Genomic DNA, 20,399 nt, shown 5'->3' with positions numbered 1-20,399 from the left:
AAAATATATTTCTCAGGCTGTTTTGATGAGGTGAGGGAGGGATGCGGTTGCATATAAGATAATAAGGGGTTTTCTGCAAATTGGAGCGGAGAAGTGAGCTATTGTTGCAAAAATGCCAAAGTAGAATAGTACTTGTTCACAAACTTGAAAGAAAACACTCTTGTTTTGATATACATATATACCACTAAAAATATATTACTTTTCACTCAAAATATATTTCTCAGGCTGTTTTGATGAGGTGAGGGAGGGATGCGGTTGCATATAAGATAATAAGGGGTTTTCTGCAAATTGGAGCGGAGAAGTGAGCTATTGTTGCAAAAATGCCACAACTTACCACACAGCCGTTAGATGCAGATCTAATGGTCAGAAATGGCAGACACATCATCATCACCAACTGAGTCTTTTATAGGGTAGAGATAAGGGTTTACACTCAACCGTGACTCAAGGCATATTTGTCTGTCAAAACCCTCTGGATACCCCGTGCCCACAGGCTCGTGCACACGGGCCCCCATGCCCACGGACTCTCTAGTGCGCACGGGACCCCGTGCACACGAGCACTTTAGCCCGTGCACACGGGGTGTGCAGTTCTTAGCCCCTAAAAGGTGGGGCGGGGGGGGGGGGGGGTAGGATTCATTCCCACTCAATTGCTCCCCCCTCACCCCTGGACGCCTCAAGAGTCGCCATCATCGCCTCTAGCCTCTTCGGTGCCTTCTCGCGCCATGGAGCCTTACCCATCCGTGGATTTCTTCGAAGATGGGCTCCTCCTCCGGTACTGAACCCATCTTCTCCACCCTCCTTTGTTTTCCTCCATGGATGGTTTCTTTGAGTTATAGACTTTCCTAGTTTACTAGATCATGTCTCGCCATTCTATCAGGATTAAGAGTAAAACTGCGTAGAACATTTTGCAGGGGTCCTCTAGCCACACCCACTCCCATATTTTGATCTGGAAGTGGTTTCCACTGGACGATGATGACCCACAAGTATAGGGGATCAATTGTAGCTCTTTTCGATAAGTAAGAGTGTCGAACCCAACGAGGAGCAGAAGAAAATGACAAGTAGTTTTCAGTAAGGTAGTGTCTGCAAGTGCTGAAATTGTAAGTAGCGAAGTAGTTTGATAGTAAGATAATTTGTAACGAGCAAGTAACGATAATAGTAACAAAAGTGCGGCAAGGTAGCCCAATCCTTTTGAGGCAAAGGACAGGCCAAAACGGTCTCTTATGATAAGCAAAGCATTCTTGAGGGTACACGGAAATTTCATCTAGTCTCTTTCATCATGTTGGTTTGATTTGTGTTCGCTACTTTTTTGATATGTGGGTGGACCGGTGCTTGGGTGTTGTTCTTACTTGAACAAACCTCCTACTTATGATTAACCCTCCCGCAAACATCCGCAACTACGAGAAAAGTATTAAGAATAAATTCTAACCATATCATTAAACTTTTGGATCCACTCGGTCCCTTACGGAATAGCGCATAAACTGGGGTTTAAGTTTCTATCACTCTCGTAACCCACCATCTAATTGCTACTCCACAATGCATTCCCTTAGGCCCAAATATGGTGAAGTGTCATGTAGTCGACGTTCACATGACACCACTAAGGGAATCACAACATACATACTATCAAAATATCGAACACATATCAAATTCACATGATTACTTGCAACATGATTTCTCCCGTGACCTCAAGAACAAAAGTAACTACTCACAAATGATAAACATGCTCATGATCAGAGGAATATTAAATAGTATATTGGATCTGAACATATAATCTTCCACCAAATAAACCATATAGTAATCAACTACAAGATGTAATCAACACTACTAGTCACCCACAAGCACCAATCTATAGTTCCGGTAACAAGATTGAACACAAGAGATGAACTAGGGTTTGAGATGAGATGGTGTTGTTGAAGATGTTGATGAGATTGTCCTCCCCAAGATGGGAGAGTTGTTGGTGATGATGAGGACGATGATTTCCCCCTACGGGAGGGAAGTTCCCCCCGACGGAATCGCTCCGCCGGAGGGCAAAAGTGCTCCTGCCCAAGTTCCGCCTCGAGGCGGCGGCGCTTCGTCCCGAAAGTCCTCTCTTTATTTTTTTCTAGGTCAAAATGACCTATATACCAGAAGATGGGCACCGGAGGTGGGCCGAGGAGGGCACAACCCACCAGGGCGCACCTGGGGGCCCTGGCGCGCCCAGGTGGGTTGTGCCCACCTGATGGGCCCCTCTGGTAGTTATTTGCTCCAATAATTCTAATATATTCCATCAAAATTCTCCGTGAAGTTTCAGCTCATTTGGAGTTGTGCGGAATAGGTAGCCTGACGTAGCTTTTTCAGGTCCAGATTTCCAGCTGTCGGAATTCTCCCTCTTGGTGTGTACCTTGCAAATTATGAGAGAAAAGGCATTAGAATTACTCCAAAAAACATTATTATGGATAAAAACATTATGAATAACAGTAAGAAAACATGATGCAAAATGGACGTATCAACTCCCCCAAGCTTAGACCTCGCTTGTCCTCAAGCGAAAACCGAAATCGAAAAACATGTCCACATGCTTTGAGAGAGAGGTGTCGATAAAAACAAAATACGGACATAGAAGCATCATGTTGATTATTATAACATAAACAAAATTAAACATATGACTTTTATCATAGAACTTTTATCATATACTTCTCATGAATAAGTAATAGTTCATCACACAATCGAAGTATAAAGCAAAAACTCTATTAGAAACCAACAAACTATGTTCTAGGTCAACTTTGCAACTATAATTCATCATCTTTTCAGGAAGGGTCACGTATCGGAGCCTTTAGACAAGTCCACATACTCAACCATCATATAGTCTTCTATGATTGCTAACACTCACCTCGTACCCATGAGCAAAATGTTTCAACCGGACACATAGAAAGATAGGGGCTTATAATTTCGCCTCCCGACATATTCACTTCAAGGGTGATGTCAACAATAATAACTCATGCTATCTATATTCAACTGGACATATGTGCCTAGATCTTTCCTCACCACATGATGCTTGCCAAAGGAGAAAAATAAAAGGAATAGAAGGAAAACTTTGACTCTTTGCATAAAAGTAAATACATAAAATAAAAGATAGGCACTTCGCAGAGGGAAGCAGAGGTTGCCATGCGCATAGTTGTTTGTATGCTCAATCCCTTAGTGCAAAATAACGTCACCTTGTATTGCCCCTTAAGATGTCAACCTTTATTATGCAGTCTGTCGCTTTTATTCTTTGCCATCCAAGTTCGTACAACGCTCAATTTTCTCTTACACTAAATGATCTCACACTTTTAGAAGCAATTTTTATTGTCTTTTTGCACCGATGACAACTTACTTGAGGGATCTTGCTCAATCCCTAGGTAGGTATGGTGGACACTTGAAAATAAGATTTGGGTTTAAGGGTTTTTGGATGCACAAGTAGTATCTCTACTTAGTGCGGAATTTTTGGCTAGCAAAGATAGGGGGCAAACATCACATGTTAAAGGATCTATGACAATATGACTTCTATGTGAATATAAACAAACATAAACCATTAAGTTGTCTTCCTTGTCCAATGTCAAAAAAATTGGCATATAATATTTTTATGAGGGCTCACAATCACAAAAGATTTCTAGGATAGTATATTTATATGTGAATCTTCTCTTCCCTTATTAATTCTTTCATGAGTTGCATCATTGACTAATGCTATGTTTGTCAACCTCTAATAAAAATTTTCTACTTATACCTTTCCTTATGTGGTGCCATCACCTACCATAGGATTAGTATATAATCTTATTGATTTATTTCCTTTCTCTTATTTATTTCCTTTCTCTTTTTCTTTCTTTATTTCTTTTCTTTTATTTGCAACATGAAGGTAAAGAAAGCAAAAACTCACACTAAACTTTATTATATAACTTGCACACGATTACAAGGATAAATCACTAAGTAAACTCTCAAAGAAGAAAGGATCGAACTAAACTTTTATTCATCTAAATAAAAAGATCGAACTAAAATAAGTAACAGTAATAAGATAGTGAGATGATGAAAGTGCGTTATATCGACTAGAGGGGGGGGGGGTGAATAGGCGATTTTTATGAATTCTTCACTGACGAATTTGCGGGTGAGGAAATTCCTTAGCGAAGAACTACTTGCAGCAGAATAAGTACTCAGATGTAAACATAACAGAACATAGGCATGGTCATCATGATGAAATGAAGACAAGCACAGAGTACAGAAAGCGTAAACATAGGATAAAACAGGATGAAGACAAACAGACTGAAGAAATTGAACTGAGGAAATTGAGAAAGTCTTCAGTCAAAGTCTTCAAACAGATATGAACAAGCACACAACACAGTTATGAGGAAATGAAAGAGTTGAGGAAATAGAACCAGTAGGCTTGGTGAAGACAATGATTTGGTAGACCAGTTCCAACTGTTGTCTCAGTTGTACATCTGGTTGGAGCGGCTAGGTATTTAAACCTGAGGACACACAGTCCCGGACACACAGTCCTCACCGTATTCTCCTTGAGCTAAGGTCACACAGACCTCGCTCAATCACTCGTGGTAAGTCTTCAGGTGACTTCCGAACCTTCACAAACTCAGTCACTCGACGATCGGATGCTCTAGACCATGACGCCTAATCGTCTGGAAGAAGCACAGTCTTCAAAGGTAACAAGCGTCGGATCCACGCAGGATCAATCTCTTCAGTGATGCTCAATCACTTTGGGTTTGTAGGTGTTTGGGTTTGGGTTTTTCCTCAGTCGATCATTTTCGCTCAAAGTCCTTGGAGGATGGGATGCTCTCAAATGACAAGTGTCAGTTTTTCTCGGAGTAGCCAACCAGCTAGTGGTTGTAGGGGGCGGCTATTTATAGTCTAGGGAGCAGCCCGACATGATAAGACATAAATGCCCTTCAGTGATATGACCATTAGGTGGGTAGATATTTTGGGACAGCTGGCGCATAGCACAACAACGGTCGGAAATTTGAGTATCAAATTCCTCAGGGCTATCATGTTCCTCACTGTGTAGGCAATCCGCACTGGCGAATTCCTAACTCCTCAGTCAGAACAAATTCCTCAGAGACCAGAAGAACTTTGTCTCTGTCACTGAAGAATATGACTGAACTGTATGAGATTTCCAATGGCTTCACTCGAAGGGATTGGTAGGTGTAGGATTTTGAGTTGAGCATCACTTGGAAATTTTTCCTTAGTATTTCCTCGACCCCCTTTAACAGTACGGTGTTTCCTATGACTCAAGAAAGAGAAAATGAAACTACAAAAACAAAAGTCTTCACGCTTCATGTTCCTCAAATGAATACCAAGTCTTCAAGGTCACACAAATTTCTTCACTTTCAAAGTCTTCAGAAAGTCTTCAGAAATCCAAAGTCTTCAGTCGAAGAACTTCATTTTTAGGGGTCGACTTTCTCTGTAAATATCAAACTCCTCATAGACTTATAGACCTATGTACACTCACAAACGTATCAGTCTCTTAACCTATAATTCTTCAATACACCAAAATCACTAAGGGGCACTAGATGCACTTACAATCTCCCCCTTTTTGGTGATTGATGACAATATAGGTTAAATTTTCAACGGGGATAAACATATGAAGTGTAAATACTGATATTGAGGAATTTGATTGCAAGATATAGAAGAACTCCCCCTGAAGATGTGCATAGTGAGGAATTTGCTTCTGAAGCAATGCACACTTGAAGAGTTGAATCATGGAGACCTCCCCCTATATCTTGTAATTCATACACGCATTTGACATATAATATGAAGAATTTGAAATGCATGTTGAAATATGGTGACTGATGTAATTCAACATGCGTGCAATAACATTAACGAGGAATAAGCATGTAGAAGAAACAGCAAAAGTATCAGGCCACCATAGAGTTAAGTTTACAACTCGATCCAGCAAAGTCATCAGAAGAACGAGAGTTGTAACTTAAGAAAAAAAACGCCCATATAAGATAGACCCGCTTGAAGACCAACTCAAATTTCTCCCCCTTTGTCATCGAATGACCAAAAGGATCAAAAATGAGGACTAACGCCCCTGAAGAATATCAAGTTGATGAAGGAGCGCCAGCGTTGTTGGGGTCGTTTGTTGATGTAGGGCCTGCCGCAGTGTCGTCCAAGTCTTCATGCTCATCGGTGTCGCGCGATGAAGAATAGGAGCTGGCCACCAAGGAAGGAACCTTGACCTTCTTGTATTTCTTCGGTGGAGGTGCAGACCAGTCAAAATCCTCCTTGAGACCCATGTTCTTCAGATCTTCTTCGCTATAAATGTGAGACAGAACAGGCCAGGTGTGGTTGAGGGTTTCATGAAGGTAGTAATGGTTTTTCTTCACTGCATTATGTGTAGCAGTCATGTTGTGAAGAATTGAACCAAACTGACGCTTGACCCATTTGTGATTGCGATCAACCTTCTGGTGAAGACTTAGCAGAAGCTCACGGTCAGTCATCACACGAGGAGCAGTAGCTTGAGGATTTGGCTTGGAGGCATGGGCAGCAGAATCATGAGTGGCAGAGTCATCATTGGTGGAATAGGATGCGGCCTTGCGAAATTGACCATCCAATGGACGAATGCCTTCATCTACAATAGCTGGTGCCTTGCCCTTTTCATCAGCTGAGGAATAGGTCCGCTTGAGGACTTCAATCGGGGGCAAGTAGCTGAGATGATTCTAAAAATCAGCCTTGTAGTTGAGTGAAGACCTTGTCCTGAGGAATCTCATAATCCAAGGTGCATAAGGCTTCAGCTCAAACGGAGAGAGTGCAACATTTGCCAGAGTCCTCATGAAGAAATCGTGATAATTGACAGGAATGCCATGAATGATGTTGAATACCAGATTCTTCATGATGCCAACAATTTCCTCATCGGATGAGTCGTGGCCTTTGATTGGACTCATAGTCTTCGTCAGAATGCGATAGACTGTCCTTGGTACATACTGCAATTCCTTCACAAGGAATTTTGTCCTTGAGGCTTGACCAGGTTTCAATGGCTTCATCAGCACTTGCATATTGTGATCTGTAAGCTCAGGCTCTTGGTACATGCAACGAGCTCCTTCAGGTGGAGGACTGATGGGCAAGGCGTGAAGTAATTCAGAGGCCGGTGCTTTGTAGTGAGTGTTTTCAGTCATCCAGTCCAAAACCCAGGATTTCACATCGTCAGCATCTCCTGTGATGTGCAATGTTGCATAGAATTGAAGAATGAGTTCTTCATTCCAATCAACTTTGTCTGTGCAGAAGTTGAGGAGGCCTGTGTCATGAAGCACACTGAGGACAGGTGTGAAGCATGGCAGTGATTCCATGTCCACATGAGGAATATGCTCATGGTCGAAGACTTTGTCCTTGTTGAAGAGTACTGAGGAATAGAAGTTGGCCTGGCTGGCGGTCCAGAGGCGCTTCCTTCTAAGACGAGCAGAATCATAGGGATTGTAGTCAGTGAAGAACACGTGCTCGCCGAAGAAATCATCAGCCTTGAATTTCTGCTTCTTTGAGAATGGATCCTTTGGTTTGGGCTGAGGAGTGTCAGTCAATTGCATTATCACCTCAGGAATTGCAATCTCAGGTTCTTCAGGCTGAGGAATTCCAGCTTCTACTCCAGTAACAGCCTGGGTCTTCAATTCTTCATTTACATTTTCTTCAGCACTAGTGCCTGGAATTTCTTCATGGACAGACGGTGTGGCATGTGGTTCATCAGATCCCATTTGAACTGTAGTTGCTGGGGACTGAGGAATTTGTTGCAATGGTGTGAAGAGTGGAGAGTTGGGGTGCTGACTTTCCCAAAAGTCATCATTTAGCATGGGTGTGGTACAACCAACATCCACATCTTCATCTTCTATTTCTTCAACGCCGGCCTCTTCAGCAGTAAACTGAGGCATAGGCGAGGAAACAATAGGAGTTGAAGGTATTTCATCCCCTTCAATTTCTTCATCCATCTGCTCTGACGAAGCAGCAGAAGGATTTTCTTCATCAGATCCGCTAGGGATCACATATTCTTCATCAAAAGGAACTAGTGCCTTTGATGGTAAGGTAGTGAGAGGAACGACATCAATTGGGTTCTTGAGTGAGCTTGTCAGTGTCTTCATCTTCTTCGGAGCTGAAGAATCTGATGAAGTAGATGCCTTCCTTTTCTTCACAGCTGCACGCTCTGCAGCCTTGGTCTTCTTTACATCTGATGCAGATGGAAGAATTGGAGTTGGTGTAGGCGCAGGAGGAGCAGAGGAATGTGGTTGATTTTCTTCAGGCACAACTAATGCAGTTGCCCTGACTTCTTCATTTTCTTCAGGCGCACCACTAGTGGATGCCCTGGCAATTTCATCAGCGGTTGGAATGCAGTCATCAGCCCCGGAACTCACATTTTCTTCAGCAGCCTGAATGTCATCAACGGTGCTGGCATGTTCTTCAGTCGGCTGAGCAGATGCTTCAGCCTGAGGAATTTCTTGTTGCGTTGGAGCTGCAACATTGGAAGTGAATTTCTCAGTCAGTTTTACAAACCTGACCTTGGCTCCTTGCCAATCAGCATAGTAAGCATTGAAATCATCGCTGAGGACTTTGATTTCAGACTGAATCTTCACAAGTTCGTCTGTTGTCATAGAGACAACGTTGTTCTTCAGGAATTTCTCCTTCCTGTACCGCGCTTTCTTGATCTGCCTGGCCTTCTCAAATTTCCATTTCTCTTCTTGGATGAAGGCAGTCAGCATATGACTTTGGCCAGGAGTCAACTTGAAATCAGGCATAGGAGTGTTTGGGTCCTTGTGTCAGAGATCAATGTAGTCGAGGATCAACTTTGGATCCAAAAGCAGAGGCACATTTGTGCCCTTGGCTCTAGCGGCCCTGACTTGCCTATCTCTGATGATTTCAACAAGTTCCTCATCATCAGCTTCGTCTTCATCAGACGGCACTTGGAAGGCGACCTGCTTCTTGTGAGGACTTGGGCGAGAACCTCGTCCAGCAGTGGTCTTTGTCTTCAGCAGAGAGGGTCCCGTTGAAGAATTTGGTGCAGCTGAGGAACTAGCAGAAGCTCCTGAGGCAATAGAGATGCCTGTCGTCCTTTGGCACGTGGCGAGATGCACAGGTGCTGAGGATTTGGTCGGAGCAGCTGAGGACTTTGGAGGAGGAGCTGAGGACTTTGGAGCGGGAGCAGCATGAGGAGTTGGCCGTGAGGGCTTTGAGGATTCTGGCCATGAGGGCATTGAAGGTGAAGCACTTGGCTTATGTGCAGGCTTCTTTGCCATGGATTTCTTCGGCTTGCTAGCAGAGGCAGCAGCAGCAGAGTCCTCGTTGAATTTCCTCACTGCTTCTCTGGCTTGTCTAGCCAGCTTGGCTTGGCGCTTGGCCCATTCTTCAGGATAGTCCTCACCACGCTTGAGGCTGGTGGGATCAGCTATTTGGCCAGGTGCCAATGGAGGTCTTGGGCATGGAGGATTGAGCGCGAATTTCTTCATGTATTTGGGAGTAACATATCTGTACTCCCTCCACTCTCTTGCCCATCTCCTTTCTATCCTCTGGATGCGCACCTTGCGCTGATTTTTGTCCTCTTTTCCAAACTTGTCCTCATCAGGAGTGCAGTAATCCTTGTATATGTCATCAGGGATTTCAAAAGCAGTATTAACCTCATGCCTCTTTCCTCCCTTCTGTGGCTTATTTCCATCAGCCATTTTCTTCAGATGATGAATTTGAACAATGGAATTCTCTGAAGAAGTATGCAACTTTTCTTCGAGGAACGCTGCAAATGAGTTAAGTTGATGAGAACCTAGTGATTCAGCAGCGGACATGAGTACCTGTGAACAGAGTATAGTTGCGAGGAATTTGGAGAGGTCATATGCGTTCTCAGAAGGTTTTGCAAAAAGAACAAGTTTGAGGAATTTGACCAGACGAGTCTTGAAGAATTTCACTAAGCGTTCTTTGTCTTAGGTTCCAGAGTTGTATAGATCGAAGATCCACACAACTGAGGAATCTTGAAGAAAAACGTAGCTTAGAGAAATGTATCAAGAACAGATGACATGTGAGGTGTTTGGTGTGTGAAGATTTGAAGAAAAACACCTTTGAAGATTTTGTAGAAAACATTTGAATCAAAGAGGGCAGTAAAAGTAACTTTTAATTACCCTGGACGAAGAACACGACGAACTGGGATGTGGAGATGTGAAGTTCGTCAGTGCAGATCTTCCACGCCCTAACTTGGCGGAGGAAGACAGCTACGGCGGCGGCGGAGTGAAGATTTCCGCGGCCGGCGCGAGTACGACGGCGATGAGGTCAAGGCAGTGAAGCTCTTCCTCACCGGCGACGATGAAGTAGCGGCAGCGCTAGGGTTTGAGAAGCTCGAGCGGGAGAGAGGTCGAGCGGAGTAAAGGAAGTGAGGAAGGGGAGGGGGTATTTATAGCCACGGTGAAAAACTGTTCGCCCGAAGAATTTGGACGAACGTGCCCCTGACCCTTCTCATTCGCTTGACATGTGTCACCCACGTACTGAGAAGTGGAGATCATGTTAGATCGTGGGTGAATAGATAAGTATTTCGTGGGATGCGGAACGGTTTGGGCGGCAAAGCCGAAAATTTGGATAAGATAAGTTAAAAGTTCCGTTCGCAAATTCTTCAGCTGACAAGGACACAGTGAAGATTTTGAACGAGTTTCAAATAGAACGCACATGAAGAATTTGTGAATAGATTGGGTTGAGTATAGCATAGAGGGGGAAGGGTCCGATCACATTCACTTAGCAGAAAAACCAACTTGAAGAATTAGCCATAAGTGAATGCTGTAGAGGACATAAACTTATATATATATATATATATCTGTGTGTGTGTGTGTGTGTATGTGTATGTGTATATATAGCCAATGAAGAACAACGACGGAAACAGTGAAGACAATGCAAAGTTGAAGAAAATGAACAACTGAGGAATTTCAAAACCGAGGAAAAACTCAAATTGAAGATTTTCAACTTTTGGTGGTGGCGTGACCCACCGTATAAGAATGATGATTTCAGACACCGCGTACAATTGTCGTAGGGTTCTGAGAATCAAATTCTTCGTTAATTTCTTCACACTTAGAGTGTTATTCTTCATTGATTGAAGAAAAACGTTTCTTCATGTGTTGCACATCTAAGTCATCAATTTTGCATAAGTGTTAGGATGAGTGTCCTTTTCAAAGAACATTCGAAGATTCTAAGATATTTAGCTCACACCGCAACTTGCTAAATCTCTTCTCATCCAAGGGCTTTGTGAAGATATCGGTTAGCTGTTCTTTAGTCTTCACATGCTCAATTGAAATGTCGCCCTTCAACACATGATCGCGAAGAAAATGATGATGAATCTGAATGTGCTTTGTCTTCGAGTGCTGAACTGGGTTGTGAGCAATCTTGATGGAACTCTCATTGTCACAGAAGAGAGGCACATTCTTCACGTTGACACCGTAGTCCTTGAGAGTTTGCTTCATCCATAGCAATTGAGCACAGCAAGAACCGGAAGCAGTGTACTCAGCTTCAACAGTAGACAGTGATATGCAGTTCTGTTTCTTCGAGGACCAACAGACCAAAGATCGTCCGAGGAAATGACATGTACCAGATGTTGACTTGCAGTCCACACGATCACCAGCATAGTCAGAGTCAGAATATCTAATGAGATCAAAAGCCGAGCCCTTGGGGTACCATAATCCAAGTGTTGGTGTGTGAGCTAGATATCAAAGAATATGTTTCATAGCCTTATGGTGTGATTCCTTCGGTGTAGCTTGAAATCGGGCACACATGCAAACACTAAGCATAATATCTGGCCTAGATGCACATAAGTACAATAAAGAACCAATCATGGAGCGGTATACCTTTTGATCGAAGTCAATACCATTTTCATCAGTGCACATATGGCCATTTGTGGGCATAGGAATTTTGACGCCTTTGCAATCTTGCATGCCAAATTTCCTCAGTACATCCTTGAGGTATTTCTCCTGAGATATGAATATGCCATTGCGCTGTTGACGAATTTGAAGACCTAAGAAGAATTTCAATTCTCCCATCATAGACATTTGATGTTCTTCACTCATCATATAGGCAAATTCATCACTATAATGTTGGTTAGTACAGCCAAAGATAATATCATCAACATATATTTGGCACACAAACAGTTCACCATCATAAGACTTAGTGAAAAGAGTAGGGTCGAGTGAACCGGGTTTGAAGCCTTTCTTCATGAGGAATTTCTTCAAAGTAACATACCAAGCCCGAGGGGCCTGCTTGAGGCCATAAAGGGCCTTATTGAGTTTGAAGACTTTGTCAGGATGCTTTGGATCTTCAAAACCTGGGGGTTGAGCAACATATACTTCTTCCTCAAGCTTACCATTGAGGAATGCACTTTTCACATCCATTTGATATAAGGTGATATCATGATGGTTAGCATAAGCAAGTAATATGCGAATAGCCTCAAGTCTAGCAACAGGTGCAAAAGTTTCATCGAAATCAATTCCTTCAACCTGTGTGTAGCCTTGAGCTACAAGCCGTGCCTTATTCCTCACCACAAGGCCATTTTCATCTTGCTTGTTGCGGTAGATCCACTTTGTGCCAATGATATTGTGCTTGCGAGGATCTGGACGTTTAACCAGTTCCCAGACGTTGTTGAGCTCGAACTGATGTAATTCTTCTTGCATGGCCTGAATCCACTCAGGCTCCAGAAATGCTTCATCTACCTTAGTGGGCTCTGTGATAGAGACAAAAGCATAGTGCCCACAAAAGTTAGATAAATGTGAAGCTTTTGAGCGTGTGAGAGGACCTGGTGCTTTGATGTCATCGATGATCTTTTCAACTTGCACTTCTTTTGCAACGCGAGGATGAGCTGGTTGTCGTCGAGGAATTTGACCAGCATTTTCTTCAGCATTTTCTTCAGGTGCATTAGCTCGACGTTCTTCACGTTCTGGAATGACTTCTTCAGCAGATTCTTCAGTAGGAATGACATCCTCAGTAGCCTTGAACTTGATGATTTCCTCAGGAGACTGTTCATCTATCACAGAAGGTAGGTGCTCTCTTTGCGAGCCATTAGTTTCATCAAACCGCACATCTACAGTTTCAGCAATCTTGTGAAGAACATTGTTGAAGACTCTGTAGGTGTGCGAGTCTTTTCCGTAACCAAGCATAAAACCTTCATGTGCTTTCGGTGCAAATTTAGCATTCTGATGAGGATCTCTAATCCAACATTTAGCACCGAAGACTTTGAAATAACTCACATTTGGTTTCTTGTCAGTGAGGAGTTCATAGGCAGTCTTCTTGAAGAATTTGTGAATATATACCCTGTTGATGATGTGGCACGCAGTATAAATTGCCTCAATCCAGAAGTGATGAGGCGTCTTGTACTCATCAAGCATAGTGCGAGCCATCTCAACAAGAGTTCTGTTCTTGCGCTGCACGGCGCCATTCTGCTGAGGAGTATAAGGAGCAGATAACTCATGAGTAATACCAAGTTCATCAAGATAGTCATCAAGACCAGAATTCTTGAACTCAGTTCCATTGTCACTTCTGATGTGCTTGATCTTCACACCGAAGTTGGTTGAAGCCCTCGAGGAAAATCGTTTGAAGACTTCCTGCACTTCATGTTTGTAAGTAACAATGTGTACCCATGTGTATCGAGAGTAATCATCAACAATAACAAAGCCATAGAGAGATGCATCATTAGTGACTGCTGAGTAATGATTAGGACCAAAGAGGTCCATGTGAAGAAATTCGAAGGGTCGAGCAGTGGTCATGATAGTCTTCCCTGGATGCTTGGCCTTGGTCATCTTTCCAGTTTCACAAGCTCCACACAAGTGATCCTTGAGGAATTTGACATTCTCAATGCCAATGACATGCTTCTTCTTTGCAAGCGTGTGCAAATTCCTCATGCCTGCATGACCAAGTCGTCGATGCCATAGCCAGCCTTCTGAAGCTTTTGCAAGTAGGCACACGGCTGGTTGTGGTCCTGTAGAGAAATCAACAATATACAAGTCTCCTCTCCTAAAGCCTTCGAAGACTTTGGAATTGTCAGCTTCCATAACCACAACACAATGATACTTGCCAAAGACAACAACCATATCAAGATCACAAAGCATTGAGACAGACATGAGGTTGTATCCTATGGACTCGACAAGCATGACTTTGTCCATGTGTCGATCCTTTGTGATCGCAACCTTACCTAGACCCAATACCTGACTTTTGCCTTTGTCAGCGAAGATGATATGCTTCAGATGCGATGGTGATAAGGGAGCATCCATCAATAGATTCTTGTCACCAGTCATGTGATTTGTACATCCACTATCGAGGACCCACTCAGTGGCTTTGGGTTGATCATCCTGCAGATGAATTAGTGCAGCTTACGAACTCATATACTTCATCAGTGAAGAATATGACATCAAATTCATTAGATCAATTTCATCAAGCAGTAAGACAGATATAGCAGAATGAGGACGTGAGAAATGAAGATTCATTTCTTCATGATTAGCCTGCGTCCTTTCAGGCAATTTTTCAGGTCTCTAGCAAATTCTTCAGACGTTTGAGTACGTGTGGAGGCCCGACCCTGCAGAAGAGATTAGTTCTTTTTCTTCACCATCCACATCTGAAGGGGTGGCAAAGGGTTCATCACTCTGCGAGCTCCATACGAGAAAGGTGGCATAGAAGCCAGTCCATTTCGTTTCACATAAGAGGAGTTAGGGTAAGCATATGAATAAGCAGATAAATTCTTCAAGGATTTATGAACATAATGATTAGAAGAATAATGATCATATTCATAGCCCTTAGCTCTTCCCTGCGAAACAGAGTTGTTAGCACGACGATATTCATATGAGGACTTTGATCCTTTTGAAGAATATGATCCACGTGAGGAATTTGGTCCGTATGAGGACTTGGATCCATATGAAGAATTTGGTCCATATGAAGAATTTGATCTGGGGTTCCTATTCTTCACAGGTGGTGTCATGAGGACATTCACGTGAAGACTTTCAAGGCACCTTTTGGGAACCCAGATTTTCTTCATAGGGGAACCGTTCCTGCAGTTAGTGCCAACATATCTAGCAAATACTTCACCATTCTGATTTTTGAACAGTTTATAGTTGGAGTCAAATGACTCATCAGAAGAATGAGGAGATTCACATGTAAAGCCAGATAAATTGGATGGATCAACTGGAGGTCCCTTTGCAGCAACCCATGAGGTTTTGGGGTACTGCTCAGGCTTCCAATATGTACCATCAGCATTGAGTTTCCTCTCAAAGGCAATACCCTCTTTCCTAGGGTTCCTGTTGAGGATCTGCTTTTTAAGCACATCACAAAGAGTCTGATGCCCTTTGAGGCTTTTGTACATGCCTGTCATGTACAATTCCTTCAGCCCTGCATCGTCAGTGATACTAGCAATGTCCTCAGATGTGGAATTAGTGATAGCAAAGACAGGTGAAGAATTTGTAACATTAGAAGCATTTGAACATTCAGGTGAAGAATTAGCAGATTCACGTTCAATGCACTTTAAGCATGGAGGAACAAATTCTTCCTGAGAAGCGCTGATTTGTTGAGCGAGTAATGAATCGTGCTCCTTCTGAAGATCTTCATAACTCACTCTTAGCTTCTCAAGATCTTGCTTTCTCTGAAGAAATTCATAAGAAAGCTTCTCATGATCAGATAAGAGAGTGTTATGATGACCTTGAAGGTTGTCAAACCTAGTCTGAAGTCTCTGAAGATTTTCAGTCAAGGTTTTAGTGCGATCCATTTCTTCACCCAACATATCATCACTTTTGTCTAGCATGTTTTGAACCTTTTCAAAAGCCCTTTGTTGTTTCACAACAATCTTAGCAAGTTTAGAATAGCTGGGCTTGAGGTTTTCATCAGATTCATTCTCACTTGATTTAGAGGAGGTATATTTGAGTACCTTGGCACCCTTTGCCATGAAGCAATAGGTGGGAGCGTAGTCATCATTGCCTTCATCAGCCCTGTTGGTGAAGCCATTTTCTTCAGAGTTGAAGATAGACTTGCTGACGAATACAGTAGCAAGAGCTAGACTCGCCACACCAGACTCAAACTCCTCAGATGCCTCCTCTTCCTCATTTTCTTCAGATTCAGCCTCAGAGTCCATTTCCTTGCCAATGAATGCCCGAGCCTTCGTGAAGCTGCTCTTCTTGTGAGATGAAGACTTTGAGGATTTTGATGATGAAGATTTTGAGGATTTCTTCTTTTTCTTCGCATCATCAGAACTATAATCCTTGTATTTCTTCTTCTTTGATTCCTTTTCCCACTGAGGACAATCTTGAATGTAGTGTCCAGGTTTCTTGCATTTGTGACAAAGCCTTTTCTTGTAGTCACTGGACGAGGAATCATTGCTCCTTGAGGGTCTTCCAAAGCGACCACGTCTTGAGAACTTCTGGAATTTCTTCACGAGCAGTGCTAGTTCATGGCTCAGTTCTTCAGGATCACCAAGGCTGCTGCCAGAGTCTTCATCTTCAGACTCAGAAACTGCCTTGGCCTTCAGTGCACGTGATCTGCCATAGCTCGAACCATAGAGATCTCTCTTTTCAGCAAGCTGGAACTCATGAGTATTTAGCCTCTCGAGGATATCAGCGGGATCAAGTGACTTGTAATCAGCACGTTCTTGTATCATCAATGCCAGAGTATCAAATGAGGAATCAAGCGATCTCAACAATTTCTTCACCACCTCATGGTCGGTGATGTCAGTGGCACCAAGCGCTTGAAGCTCATTTGAGATGTCAGTGAGGCGATCGAAGGTTTGTTGAACATTTTCATTGTCAAGTCTTTTGAAGCGGTTGAAGAGATTGCGAAGAACATCAACTCAAGAGTCATGCTGAGTTGAGACTCCTTCATTTACTTTGGACAGCCTATCCCAGATAAGCTTAGCAGTTTCTAAAGCACTCACTCTTCCATACTGTCCTTTGCTCAGATGGCCACATATGATATTCTTCGCTTGAGAGTCGAGTTGCTTGAATCTCTTCACATCAGCAGCATTCAGAGAAGGTGTGACTGAGGGAACACCATTTTCCACAACATACCAGAGATCGTTATCAATTGCCTCAAGATGCATTCACATCTTATTCTTCCAGTAGGGGTAATCCGTCCCATCGAAGGTAGGACACCCAGCAGAGACCTTGATCATACCTGCGGTCGACATAACTAAAACTCCAGGCGGTTAAACCAAAATCACACAGAACAAGGGAGTACCTTGCTCTGATACCAATTGAAAGTGCGTTATATCGACTAGAGGGGGGTGAATAGGCGATTTTTATGAATTCTTCACTGAGGAATTTGTGGGTGAGGAAATTCCTTAGCGAAGAACTACTTGCAGCGGAATAAGTACTCAGATGTAAACATAACAGAACATAGGCATGGTCATCATGATGAAATGAAGATAAGCACAGAGTACAGAAAGCATAAACACAGGATAAAACAAGATGAAGACAAACAGACTGAAGAAATTGAACTGAGGAAGTTGAGAAAGTCTTCAGTCAAAGTCTTCAAACAGATATGAACAAGCACACAACACAGTTATGAGGAAATGAAAGAGTTGAGGAAATAGAACCAGTAGGCTTGGTGAAGACAATGATTTGGTAGACCAGTTCCAACTGCTGTCTCAGTTGTACATCTGGTTGGAGCGGCTAGGTATTTAAACCTGAGGACACACAGTCCCGGACACACAGTCCTCACCGTATTCTCCTTGAGCTAAGGTCACACAGACCTCGTTCAATCACTCGTGGTAAGTCTTCAGGTGACTTCCGAACCTTCACAAACTTAGTCACTCGGCGATCCACAATTCCTCTTGGATGCTCTAGACCATGACGCCTAACCGTCTGGAAGAAGCACAGTCTTCAAAGGTAACAAGCATCAGATCCACGCAGGATCAATCCCTCCAGTGATGCTCAATCACTTTGGGTTTGTAGGTGTTTGGGTTTGGGTTTGGGTTTTTCCTCACTCGATGATTTTTGCTCAAAGTCTTCGGAGGATGGGATGCTCTCAAATGACAAGTGTCAGTTTCTCTCGGAGCAGCCAACCAGCTAGTGGTTGTAGGGGGGCGGCTATTTATAGCCTAGGGAGCAGCCCGACATGATAAGAGATAAATGCCCTTCAATGATATGACCGTTAGGTGGGTAGATATTTTGGGACAGCTGGCGCATAGCACAACAACGGTCGGAAATTTGAGTATCAAATTCCTCAAGGCTATCATGTTCCTCACTGTGTAGGCAATCCGCACTGGCGAATTCCTAACTCCTCAGTCAGAACAAATTCCTCAAAGACCAGAAGAACTTCGTCTCTGTCACTAAAGAATATGACTGTACTGTATGAGATTTCCAATGGCTTCACTCGAAGGGATTGGTAGGTGTAGGATTTTGAGTTGAGCATCACTTGGAAAATTTTCCTTAGTATTTCCTCGACCCCCTTTAACAGTACGGTGTTTCCTATGACTCAAGAAAGAGAAAATGAAACTACGAAAACAAAAGTCTTCACGCTTCATGTTCCTCAAATGAATACCAAGTCTTTAAGGTCACACCAATTTCTTCACTTTCAAAGTCTTCAGAAATCCAAAGTCTTCAGTCGAAGAACTTCATTTTTAGGGGTCGACTTTCTCTGTAAATATCAAACTCCTCATAGACTTACAGACTTGTGTACACTCACAAACATATCATTGTCTTAACCTATAAGTCTTCAATACACCAAAATCACTAAGGGGCACTAGATGCACCTACAGATGATGCCGGGGCACCTCCCCCAAGCTTGGCGGAAGCCAAGGGGAGTGCCCATACCCGATACTCAGTTCTCCTTCGGTGGTGAAGAAGATGATGGTGATGAAGGAGAGATCTTGTCCTCGGATTTCCATGGCAGTGGTCCACCATCATAAGAGGAGGAGTGAGTCTCACGGGTGTTGGTGTCAAAACCGGCCGATCTCGGGTAGGGGATCCCGAACTGTGCGTCTGAGGATCGAAGGTAACAGGAGACAAGGGACACGGTGTTTACCCAGGTTCGGGCCCTCTTAATGGAGGTAACACCCTACTTCCTTCTTGGTTCACTTTGATGAGTATAGGGGTTACAAGAGTTGATCTACCTCGAGATCGTAATGGCTAAACCCTAGATGTCTAGCCTGTATGATTATGATTGCCTCTACGGACTAAACCCTCTGGTTTATATAGACACCGGAGGGGCCTAGGGTTATACAGAGTCGGTTTACAGAGAAAGGAATCTTCATATTCGAACGCCAAGCTTGCCATCCACACAAAGGAGAGTCCCATCCGGACACGGGGGAAGGCCCTCTATCTTGTATCTTCACAGCCCATCAATCCGGCCCATGTCACATAGCCCGGACGCCCGGGGACCCCCTAATCCAGGACCCCCTCAGTAGCCCCTGAACTAGGCTTCAACGACGATGTGTCCGGCGCGCAGATTGTCTTCGGCATTGCAAGGCGGGTTCCTCCTCCGAATACTCCAGAGCATTTGAACAAGAGAACTATATCCGGCTTTGTATAATAGTTACAACCCTGAACCACAAGGGCAAAATACTTAAACAAAATAGGTTATGTCTACTGACAGCTTTTTCGGTGAGACGTTATGTTCTGGCCTTCTTATTATTTCGAACCATTTTTAGCCTCCCGCTTTGCGTTTCGAGGCATGGTCTTCATTGGCACGTCTTGTCAAAGCAGAGATCGTGTCCCCTTATTGCGGGATTCTCATCAATATGGGTTTGGGTAATCCAACCGTGCCGTTTGCACGACCCCTTGGGAATAGGCAAGTTCTAAGGCTCGTGGGGGAGGGCGCTTGATATTCACTGCCTTTATAAGAGGATAAGGATCCATCTTTTTACCCCACGCCTTCTTCCTCCTCAGCCCATCCGCCCTCGAGCTCCAACGCCCAAGCTTCAATCCTTTCCGTCCCCAGCAAACACTCTAGCCATGTCCGAATCCGGCTCTCAAGGCAAGTGGGTGGCCTCCTCCATGACGGAGAAGAGCATCAAGGAGCTTCGGGAGGCGAGGTACTTGACAGCGGAAATCAGACACATGCTCCCTGCCAAAGAGCAAGTTATCCCCAGTCCAGAGCCTGGTGAGAGGGTTGTGTTCCTCCCTCACTTTCTCCGCGGACTAGGGTTTCCCCTCCACCCCTTTGTTCGAGGTCTCATGTTCTATTATGGGCTAGATTTTCACGATCTAGCCCCAAACTCCATTCTCCACATCTCGGCATTCATCGTCGTGTGTGAAGCATTCCTCCACATCCCCCCACACTTCGGCTTGTGGCTCAAGGCTTTCAACGTGAAGCCGAAGGTGGTCGACGGAGAGCATGCAGATTGCGGCGCCGCCATGGTGAGCAAACTCCCCAACGTCACCTGGCCTAGAGGGGCATTCATGGAGACCGTCAAGACGTGGCAGCAGGAGTGGTTCTACATCACTGAACCTCGCGGCAGCAAGTGGGCGGCCGCTCCTGCCTTC

Source organism: Triticum aestivum, chromosome 3D (assembly GCF_018294505.1).
Source record: "Triticum aestivum cultivar Chinese Spring chromosome 3D, IWGSC CS RefSeq v2.1, whole genome shotgun sequence".
Lineage (NCBI taxonomy): Eukaryota > Viridiplantae > Streptophyta > Magnoliopsida > Poales > Poaceae > Triticum > Triticum aestivum.
The sequence above is the reverse complement of the archived record's forward strand: the minus strand, read 5'-3'. Positions refer to the sequence as shown.